Consider the following 11,830-nt stretch of genomic DNA (forward strand, 5'->3'; position numbering starts at 1 on the left):
TCCCCTGCTTCCCTCTGCGCGCTCCCTCCCCGCTCCCTGCTCCCTCCTCCCTGCCGCCTCCCTCTCTCCTCCCGCTGCCTCCCTCGCTCGCTCTCCTCCTCGCCCTGTCGCAATGAATAATACTCCGGCTTGGGGACCGGAATAAAACACACGCGCTCCGAGGCAGCCGCCCGCAGCCGCGCCGCCTGCAGAAGCTGCTCTGACATGGAAATGAATGACAGCTTACCTGATGCCAATCTTCATCAGACTGACACCGGCGTGACAACACAGCCTATACTTCCCAGCACTGCTCAGGACGTCAGCGCTCAGGGACCCGCCCCCGGGCCCCCCCCCCCCCCGGGCCCCCCGTGTCAATTTTTTTTTTTTTCAGGCAGAGGAGCCGCCGGAGTGTCTCCCTCTGCTGGAGGCTTTTCTGAGACGCCGGGCGCGTCTGCTCCTGCCGGCGGGTGCACAGCGGCGCTGGACAGAAAGCCTCAGACTGCGCTTTCGGCTCCAGTGTGCGAATGCAGTGGACCCCCATGATCTCAGAGACACTGCCTCTGACCCCATGCCAAGTCTTCCTCAGCAAACCACCCAGGCAGAGTTCCAAGGCGTTCCGTGTTGAGCGGACGGAGACGAGGACCCCAAGAGAACTCTCCAGAAATTAAGAAACTTAAAACTAGCAAGAAATCCTTCCCTCCACCCCCGCTTCTCCCCTCACCCCCACCCCCACCCCATTTCTGCCAGGCTGGCCTCATTTTTATGATTGCATTTGAATAATTCTCATTACCCTGGCCCCAGAAAAGGTGTTCAGATGACACTCCGGTTAGTTATTCCTATTCTCAAGAGCTTTTTCTGCTGTGGGCTTCCTGGGGCGTTTGGTTCACAGAGAGGGAGACTGCATGATGAGATGAGGCTGAGCTAGAGATAAAAGAGTGTAGAGGCTTTGTCAGTAAATCACCTCTTTGCAAATGCCAGACAAACCTGTTCTAAGCCACTGCTATTTTCATTCCAAGAAGTCCCAGGGTTCTGGGGGTCAGGGTGGTGTGGTATAAAGGGAGATCGGCTGGGCTGTTTCAGCCTGGGCCTGCTGGGGTGGCTTCCTCTACTTCCGAGAGGATATTCACCTAAGTGCCTTCTAGGAGGAAGACCAGTGCAAGCATGCGTGGTCATACACGTGCCTCCTTTCATTCCACAAAGATTGTAGTCCTATCAAGTGCCAGTGTAGACACCGAGCACCTACAGATGCTGGCTTGCTTGCTTTCACTACTGAGCACATGGCCCTCTGCATAAAGGGACAAGAGGACCCTTCCTGCCTCCTTGAAATTTGCTTCTTGCTCCCCGTAGAGGAGCCATTTCAGCTACAGTCAGGCAGCCAGCGATTGATCCTCTGACCCCAGACAAGGCAGGGGGCCTGGATAAAGCCTAGACAAAGACACTGATGTAAGCAGAGAAGCAGAAAGTGAAACCCAAGCAGGCCAGGTTTTCAGTAAAGAATCTGACCCCAGAAGTTGAAGGCTGCCCCTTTGCTCTTTCCAGGCCTCTGGGTCACTCCTCCTCTGCCCCCAACACAGGCAGGGTTGAGAACCATCAGCATTTCATGGCTCAGAGGAGGCAATTGTGACCTTTTTTGCATCACATCCCAAATACACTAAATACTGTTTGTCCAGATCCTCCCAGTCCCCCTAAATTCAAACTCCAAAGTTGCTTATGGAAGAAACTCTTTACTGAAAGCCCCCATTATAGATGGGGTTGAATCTTCTCACCTTCACATAGAACCTCCAAAGACTTCACTAGGTGGATTTATGACACCCCAGCCTCTGATCTGTGGTCAGAGACTCTGGCTGCTGACAGTATAATCGCTATTATATATTATACATTGTATAATAATATAATAATAATGAATGCACTTGCCCTTTTTATGTAGTACAGAAGCAGCCAGATTCTCCAACCCAGAGGCTGGAGGTCAGGCTGCCATAAACTCCCAGAGGGAAGCTCTCTTCAAACACAAGAGGGGGAGGGGAGAACTATTTGAGCCCCTGCCTAGGACCCCTGCAGGGAGGGTTTCTCTCTTTCCCTGGGCTCTAAGTGACTTGCTGTGGCCTGCAAGAGTCAGAGGGGAGAATCAGGCTGAATGTAAATACTTAACCCCATCAGAGAGGTGTCAGTGAGCCGTAAATAGTACTGCCGGCAACAGCCATGCATCACTGATTCCCACTTGTCACGCCCCTCATTTTCTGAAATCTAGTTTGGAGCCCAACACTTTCTTGAATCAGGAGATCCATTGCCATGAGCTGTTGACTTTTGGAGCCTTTTAAAATACTGTGATGTCTACTAATACCCTTTCAATGCTTTAAATGCACATTGTAAATTTTTTAAGTGTATCTTGTTTTGACTATATATATATATATATATATTTTTTTTTTTTTGTAATTTGCAAAAGCTTAAAAATTATAACTTAAATGTAACCATCTTTATAATCGTTCAGAGCAAATATTTGTCTTGTATCCACTGGAATGTCAGCTGTGTGCTAGTGCTAAGGATAAAGAGCAGAAGCAAAGATGCTCAAGTTCCAGCTCTTGTCTTCAAGGAGCTTTCCTTCTAGTGGAAGAAGACAAAGCACCAATATATAAAACAATAAATAATAATAATGCAAGAATACAGCAGATACAAGCTAGCAAATGATAAATGAACCGTATGAATCCATAATATGTCAAACTCCATAGGTTCTATACCTGAATGTTGGCTTTATTAGTGAGTCTGTAGAATTCACTTCAAATACTCTACAATTTCTCCTCCTTCATACTGCTGAGAATGAAGAAGAGGATGGAGAGGGGCCACATGTCATGTAAGTCACCAACGCATCGACATTATAACCAAACAGGAGTTCCTATCAATCTTAGTTATCACTCTTAAATGGCGTTTCTAAGGCTTGGTTCTGGGCCCTCTTCTCACTCTATCCCCACTTAGTCTGTCTTTAGTATAAGCAGCCCAGGTTCTTGCCTAACTAACGATGTCTATGTCACCCTCTGAATAAAAATTTATGACTTCGTATTAGTCTGCTCTGGTGCCATAACAAAATACCACAGACTAGGTGGCCTAAAAAAAATAGACATTTACTTTCTTACAGTTCTGGAGCCTAAAAGCCCAAGATCAAGGTGCCAGCAGGATTGATTTCTAGTGAGACCTCTCTTCCTGGCTTAGAGATGGCTCTTTCTTGCTGTGTCGTCACATGGCCTTTCCTCTCTGTACACCAGACTTTCCTCTGGTATCTCTTCCTCTTCCTATAAGGGCACCAATTCTGTTGGATTAGGGTCCCACCCTTATGACATCATTTAACTTTACCTACTTAAATCCCCTATATCCAAATAAAGTCACATTGGGAGTTGAAGCTTCAACGTGTGAATTTGCAGAGGAACAGAATCCAGCCCATAACGCTCTCCAATTACCACTTCTCTTTGTTCTCAACCTAATTACACCTGACGAATTTTGATAGGTTGTGAGTTCCTCGAGGATGGGGACAATATTTTGTTTCATCTTAGGATCCTTAAAACATGGTACAGTGCTCAGTCTAGAAAACATACTAACGAATTACTTGCTGCATTGAACTGAATGGAACCTGATTCTCTATTATTGTCCAGTCCCAGTTGAGTGACTTACCATAGTCACCTAGAATATTTTGATGATTTCCTAACTGGTCTAATGTCTCCAATACCTTCAATACTTCCTATACACTATCACCAGAATGTTCTTCCTAAAACATAGGTTAGATCACGCCTTGGTTTCCCCTCAGAATCCTCGGTGGCTTTCCATTAGTTCTAAGATTTAGCCTAAGATGTTTTTTGAGCCTCATAATTTAAAAAAGGACTTTGAATGCCCCATTCCTAGCATGGCATTCAAGTACTTCCTCCTTATCTGGCTGACCCTGATCTCCCTTTCAGGCTAATCTTCTATATCCCTGCCAATACTTCCCTCAACTCCACCTTCCAGAGGCTCCCAGTGCTGGCTCATGGACTTCCTGCATAAGATCATTATAGTTCAGAGTTCCTGGTTCTATTCCCTGGAGAAAGAGGATCTGGAGAAGGGCTTGGAAAATCCATCTTTTAAAAGCTACTGCACAAAGAGAATGAGAAGACAAGCCACAGACTGGGAGAAAATATTTGCAAAAGACATATCTGATAAAGGACTGTTATCCAAAATATACAAAGAACTCTTAAAGCTCAACAATAAGAAAATGAATAACTCGATTAAAAAATAGGCAGAGACCTGAACAGACACCTCACCAAAGAAGATATACAGTTGGCGAAGAAGCATGTGAAAAGAAGCATGTGAAGAAGCATGTGCTCTGTGTTATATGTCACTAGGGAAAGGCAAATTAAACCAACAAGATACCACTACACACCTATTTGAACAACCAAAATCCAAAACACTGACAGTAGCAAATGCTGGCTGACAAGGATGTGGAGCAACTAGAACTTTCATTCATTGTTGGTAGGAATGCAAAATGGTATAGCCACTTTGGAATACAGTTTAGTGGTTTCTTATACAACTAAACAAACTCTTAATCGTTATGATCCAGCAATTGCACTCCCAAATGAAATGAAAAGTTGTGTCCACAGAAAAGACCTACACAGGCCTGATGTTTATAGCAGCTCTATTCATAATTGCCAAAACTTGCAAGCAACCAAGATGTCCTTCAGTGGGTGAATAGATAATTAAACTGTGGCCCATCCAGACAATGGAATATTATCCAGCACTAAAAAGAAATGAGCTATCAAGCCATAAGAACACATGAAGGAATCTTAAATGCATATTACTAAGTGAAAGAAGCCACTGAAAAGTCTACATATTATATGATTCCAACTATATGACACTATAGAAAAGGCAAAACTATGGAGATCATAAAAAGGTCCGTGGTTGCCAGGGGATGGATGGCAAAAAGATGAATGAATAATCAAACCAAAGAGGATTTTAGGCAGTGAAAATATTCCAGGTGATACGATAATGATGGATACATGTCATTATACATTTGTCCAAACCCCAGAATGTACAACGCAAAGACTGAGCTCTAATGTAAACTGTGGACTATGGGTGATGATATGTCAATGCAGTCCATCGATTATAGCAAGCGTACCATTCTAGTGGGGGATGTTGATAGTGCAAGAAACTGGGGCGGGGTCAGGAGCATAAGCATAAGTGTGAAATCTCCACAGTTTCTGCTCAACTTTGCTATGAACCAAAAACTCCTCTAAAAAAATAAGTTTATTAATTTTTTTTTTTTTTAAAGCTGCTGCAGGTGAGACGTTTGGGCACTTCGCTTCCAGCCATCCCCAGAGCTTACGCAGACCAGAATGCCTCATATGGCTCAACTCTTCCTCCACTTGCTCACACTGTTCCTTCAGCCTTGACTTTTCAGTCCCCTTTTTCTTACCTTCCCAGATTCCATCTGCCGTTAAGACTTAACTCAAATATCACATCTTTGCAAAACTTCCTTGGCTTCCCCAGCAGAAAGCACCAGCTTCGAAGTCACATGGACCTGGCTCAAATTTTCACCCTGTCACGTTAGGATACTACTGACTGACACCCTCCAAAGGCTCGGTTTCTGCCTTTGTGAAATGAGGATGATAATAGTTTCCAACTCATGAGCCCATTGGGGATTAAATAAAATAATGAAGGCAAAGAGCTCGGCACAGTCCCTGGCACACGGGAGGCTCTCTAACAAATGGAGCCATTAGATTTAATAGCCCTTACTCCGGGCTTTCTCAGCACTTGCCTGTGCCTTTATTATAGCGCTTACTTAATTGGCCTGAGGAAGGGAGATAGTGCTTACTGAGAATGCTGTGACAGGCTCTGAGGGCTGTAAGCACAGATAATGGGAGCACAGAAAGGAGCGGGCAGTCTCTACCTCAGACCTCCTTCCTGGAACCAGGTGAGACTGTGGTGCTGGGCCAGCCAAGGCCAAGTGAGGAAGATTCTGCTCTGCTTAAGTGCATAAGCGCACACCCCCTGGAGACAACGGTGGGGGACCTGTTCAGTGTGAAAACTCAGACACTGTAAGTCCTCTGAAAGGTGGGGCTCCAGGATTCTGCTCTGAGTTGGAAGTTGAGGTGGCCAGGCCCTTATCCATCTCTGATGAAAGCATCTTTGCTCCCTCTTTCTTTCCACCCCATCCTCTGAAGTATGGGGGATGCAACCTGTCCTCTGGGCACATGATAGGCAATTAACTGGGTCGTGTCTCTAACTGACTTCTCTAATATAGGAGCAATACAGTCCCCAAAGCCTTTCAAAAAGCCTATCTTTCTTATGGTACTGATGTTCGTATGGAAAGTTTCATCCAGCACCGTCTCACCCACGCCTTACTTCCCAACTCCCCAACCCACGTACACGACACACATGCATGCAGTTCACACACATACACATGCATGCTCACAAGCTCCCAAGGGAACTGCCCAGCCCTAGCTCCAGAAGAGAGGCTCTGTGAGACACAAGAAAGGAGTTCTGAGTGATTCTGTAGTTCTTCCCGGGTTCTGGCAAGGGGTGGCAGTATCACGGCCAGTTTGAAAGAACTGAGAAAGAGGAATGTTGAAAGAGAGAATATTTAGACTCTAAAATGCTACGATGATTTTTAAAAAGTGGCACTGTGGGAAATGGCATCCCAAGAGTTTGGCCACAAAATTTTGAGGAAGGAAGATATGAACCTATGCTGTCCAAAACAGCAGCCACCAGCCACAAGTAGCTACTGAGCAAGTGAGATGCAGCTGGTCTAAACTGAGATGTGTTCTAAGTGTAATATTCATAATTGATTTAGAAGACAGTATTTTAAAAAGAATGGTAAATGTTTCGTTACTCATTATTTTATATATATTAGATATTGAAATGATAACATTATGCTTACATTGAATTAAATAAAAGTAGGCTATTAAAATATTTTCACTGTTTCTTTTACCATTTTAATGTGGCTACTAGAAAATTTTAAATTACTGGGTGACTTAGAGTCAGTTTTTATTAAAGCCTCTCTTTTGGGCTTTGTTTTTGTCCTAGTATATACTATGTTTAGATGCTGAAAACTTTATCATTAATCATGAGTCACTCTGGCTCCCCAGTTCTTCAGTTTATTCAGCTTCCCACCAACACTACCCAGGATCAGCTGAGGGGTGATGGGGAGAAGCCAATAGGACACTCAATACCTCCTCCCTCCGAGTACAGAGGTTGCTCAATTCTCCTTCGTCCATCCCCAGGGTGACATGTGGTTTTGAAACATCTACTCTTCCCAACGCAAAGACCTCTTCTCCTGCATGTGAGAGCACCCATCCCTGAACCCTTCGTCCACCATCTCCTTCTCAACCTCCTTATCACTATTACAATTGTTACCCCTGCTGTCACCGAGCTCTCCCTTGCCCTCAACTTCATTCTCACTACCCTCATCATCACCACCTCTCACAGAACTGCCCTCCATCCTTCTGCCTGTCCCATGGAACATCTAGATCCTCCCTGTCTCCAGCGATGAGCCCTGTGAGCATTTGTTGCCTCTGATGCTGCATAAGCCCCTCTTGAGCTGAGGATTTTGCATGGCCGGGCTCCCAACTTCATTCTGGCAGCTGGGACCTACAGCAGCCAGAGCACGGTTCAAAGAACCAAGCAACATCTCTGGGAAAGGATGAGGCCACATCCCCAGCAGAACCTGCTCCTGTCTTATCACATTATAGGGGAATGCAGAGGAAGAGTGATCAAATGAGGGAATAAGATACCCAACGTATCCAGCATGATATGCTTAGCAAGGAAGAAGGAAACAAACATCAAGCAATAATAATCGCTAATATGTATTGATTATTTGCTAAGTGCTCACCACGCATCCCTGTGAGGCTTAGATAAGGGGAGTAACGCGTCACCAGGTGTGGACTCTGGTGCTCTGCCTCCAGAACCCATATTCCAAATCACTATTCTGCATGGCTTCTTCATAGAGTGCAAACATTCACTCCTTCCCCACCTCATTCATTCACTGCTTCACTCACTCCGCACACATATACGGATAGCCTCTAGAAACCGTACCAACATCAGTTCCCATTTAGCATCTAGGCTGACCAGGCACAGGCTAGGCCTTTAGGCTGGCTATCAGGATGAACAGATTATAATCCCTGAACTCACAGAGATCTCACAGGTGTTCAGGGACCGAGAGCCATGTCGAAAATCCTAACTCTGCCTTCAGACCGCACTCCCCTTCTGCAGTCAGAGAAACTGAGGCCAATAGGAGGGACGAGGAGGGGGTGAGCTTCAAATCTCACCTGATTTAATAAGGCAAGTAGGAGCTGGCCTGGTTCACTAACCAAAGCAGCCCCACCCTCCCCCGAAGGTTCTGTAAACACAAATGTGTCCCTGCGGTGCTGCAGGTTTCTTGTCAAACATGGCATGTCCTCCTCTGCAGCCGTCACCACTGGCTGCTATCACGATGCACGGGGGAATGTCCGCAATCCAGTCGAAACTCATCCTCTCCAGAAAGTCTGCTTGATTCAAGACACCCACGTCCTGTAGCTTTCTGAATTGTGTGCTCAGATCTCCCATAGAGTAACATGCACTTGAATGTTGCTTCATACATGTTCTTATATTTCAAACAGGAATGCATTGGCTCCCTGGGAGATTTTGAGCTTCTTAGAGGCAAAGATCAAGTGTTTCTTTCATATCTTACCTTGCCCTGTCCGGTCTCTCAGCATTTGGTGGCAATCTCAACCTATTCAAATTGCCTAAATCAATGGCTTGATTTACTGTGCACAGATATAACTGTGTGTGTGTGTGTGTGTGTGTGTGTGTGTGTGTGTGTGTGTGTGTCTGTCTGTCTGTCTGTCTGTCTGGTAGTATCCTGAATTAGTATTTATTGCAGGTGTGTTTGTACGTACAAGTATCAGTGCGAACACATGTACATGCGTGTGGGGACGAATTCTCCAGCTATTAGAGTTCTGGAAGCTTAGACACACATCTGCATAATCCATCAATTTCCAGACGTTATCTTTCATGATCATTTCCTGCCAAATCTTTGAGTTGCAATTAAGAAAGTAGATAATTTGAAACATTTTCCTCTGCATGTTGAAATGGATTATAATCCTAATTTGATAAAGACTGTTAATGACTCATTAGCCACCCTTGGCTTCTCCTCAGGTCAGCCAACTACCCAGGCGCTGGGAGGCAGCGAGGCTCAGGCCATCACGTGTTATCGCTTCTGCAGCATGAAAACAAAAAGACGCAACAAAGCCACAACCGCGGCAGCCCTTGAATTCTCTTTCCTTCGGCTCCCAAATTCAGGCAGCATCGATTTTCTTTTCCCGACTTTGAACAAAGCCTCTAATTTCCTGCCAGCCAAAATGCTCTCCCAAAGGTCTTTGCACTCTGTCAGAAGTGGCACCTTCCCTCTGCACAGGCAGCAGCAGAGAGAGTCGCTGTTCTCAACCCTCTGGGCCCCATCCCCAGCACAATTGGTTTCCTAGAAAGCACTCCCCAAGTCTAAAGAGTAGGGTTCCTGGGAGCAATGACTACTTCAAGTTGTTTACAGACGATGACCACATACTAGCCCCTTTTCTGGTTTGGCTGATCAGGAGTCAGAAAATACAGAAGGCCATTTAGAAGTAGCCCCACCAACCCCTACCCTTCTGGCAGAGCGTGATCTAATTCTTAACAGAAGCTAAAGTTATGGTATCTCTTGGGTCACCCACCCTGGAAGTTAAGAATCTCGACTCTTAGAAAGTAGACTCCTGTGTACATGTGTGCAGCTTGCAGACACACATGAGCACTTGTCACAGATTAACATGTAGGACACACATCTGCACAAGCATAGAAGCGGTATGTGTCCGTGTGCAAGGACTTCTCTGAATGACCCTTGATCCTGAGATCCGTCAAGGACGTATAGAGGAAAGAGAGGCTTAGTCAGTCAGCAAACATAGCTCTTAGTCTCATGCCTACTATGTGCCAGGATGGGTAGAGATCAAACACGGTTGGACCAGCGGTTGCTACAGTCCGAGTTAGAGCAGGTAGGGGTGGCATCCATAGCCAAGATCAGCCTTCTGAGCTCTAATTCCTTTCCAGTCCCTGCTCTACTGTGTCCCTGCTGTCACAGGGGAGGCCTGAGGTAAGACAAAAAGGCTCCATAACCCCCACCCCGCTCCTGCCTGCACATTCGATCAATGTGACAAATGCTCTCTGGGCAGGACCCCCGAGGCTGCCTTCCCTGCCACCCACCCTTCCTTCCTTTCCAATGAGTCCAGGGAGATCTGAGCAGAGGGGTGATAGATAGCCCTGTCTTATTGTTCCAGACTCTGAATCCAACAGGGGCCTGGGAGAGCTATATAAATCAGAGCCTGGGCTGGGCTCTCACCAGTGTGATGACTCGACAAGAGGAATGGAAGGCGAGGGACCATAAAACTGTCTGCAGGCTAAGTTGTTTTATTTCAAGTCAGGGCCAGGGAGAGAAAACGTTTGCTTCTTGGGGGACAGACTCATTTGAAAAGGAGGCTAGACTGGTGGAGGTCCGTATGTCTGGGTGCTCGGGGAAGGGAGCAAGGGAGGCCATTCCCACAGGATACTGGATGAGATGTCCCTCATCTCTGGTGATGCATTCTTATCATCCAAGAGAGGTGGGGGCATGCTCAGGTCTCAAACTTTGACAGTGTTTCAAAAAATTAGCCTCCAGTGAGGAGAGAAGTTTCTCACATTTTCCCTTCTCTGAAGTAGAAACAACTATTTAAAAAAAAAAAAAAAAAGGCAATGCTGAGTATGGCTCTGCCCAGCCAACCGTGGTCAGGTGGCGGCAGGAGTCATTCCCACTTTATTTACTCAGGCGTTTACTGAGTAAGCTACTTCACACCAGGCACTGAGCGAGGTGCTGGGGGAACAGCGCTGACAGGACAGAATCATTTGGTCCTGCTCTCAAGCAGCTCACGGGCCGGTGGCACGGTCTGCTGAGAAAGACCGGGAGGCTGACTCATGAATCAGCAGCAGTTAGTTCGTATCCTTCATCACAGCACCTATGACAGATCACTGCATTTATTGATTTGCTTGTCACTCTCCCTTCATTAGAGCAGTAGCTTCTTAAAAGGAGAAAGGAATGAAGACCAACATTTCAGTGCCAGTTATCTGCTCTCATTCGGCACTTTGTAGTCACTTCGTTTCCACCATGACGCCTCATGGTAGATTTTATTATTCCCCCTTTATGGATGAGAAGATTGAGGCCCAAGAGGTTAATCCACTTGCCCAAGGCTGAAGCTAGTGTGAGGGGGAGCTGAGACTCAACCCTTGTCAGTGTGTCCTCATATCCTGCATAGGGTCTCACCCGTATTGTGCCTTCAGCGCGTGAAGCAGTGCCTAACTCAGGACACTGTTGATTATAAAGAGGAGGGAGGAGTACTGAGGAGTGTGTGATTAATGCAGGGTGGTGGGTGGGTCAGGGAAGACTTTGCAGAGAAAGGAACAGTTTTAAAGGACCAATGGAATTTATCAAAATGGCAAGTGATAGCAGTCGATGTAAGCGGAAATGACGTGTGTAAGATGACCTGGACGCATGAAATAGCATCATGGGTACTGGCCACCTACTCAAAAGCTCCTTGCTTCACCCACAACACCCCTCCCCAACCTTCCTATTCCAATCCTACGTAACAGGAGCTCAGCAGTCATTTAAGAACCAAATGGATGACAGAGACACAATGGGGCCTCTACTAGGGAGTGGAGTGTTTGTTTTGTTGTTACTATTGTTGTCTTTCCAGGGTCTAGATTAAAAGGTCCGGGTAAGTAGTATCCAGTCTGCTTTTCTCACAAGTAGAATGCCAACACCTAGACGGGTACTTAGAATAACAGAACTGGACTAAGGAAA

At 46.1% G+C, this 11,830-nt stretch overlaps 1 protein-coding gene across 1 annotated transcript in view; it reads right to left on the reverse strand.

Annotated features, from left to right (window-relative positions):
• Positions 1-287, reverse strand: part of PKNOX2 (PBX/knotted 1 homeobox 2) — a 248,570-nt gene extending 248,283 nt beyond the window's left edge. The window contains exon 1 of the mRNA XM_023534735.1: positions 227-287. The gene's annotated coding sequence lies outside the window, so the exon portion shown is untranslated. The remainder of the gene's footprint in view (positions 1-226) is intronic.
• Between the last annotated feature and the right edge of the window lie 11,543 nt (positions 288-11,830).

Source organism: Pteropus vampyrus, unplaced genomic scaffold (genome assembly GCF_000151845.1).
Source record: "Pteropus vampyrus isolate Shadow unplaced genomic scaffold, Pvam_2.0 Scaffold130, whole genome shotgun sequence".
NCBI lineage: Eukaryota > Metazoa > Chordata > Mammalia > Chiroptera > Pteropodidae > Pteropus > Pteropus vampyrus.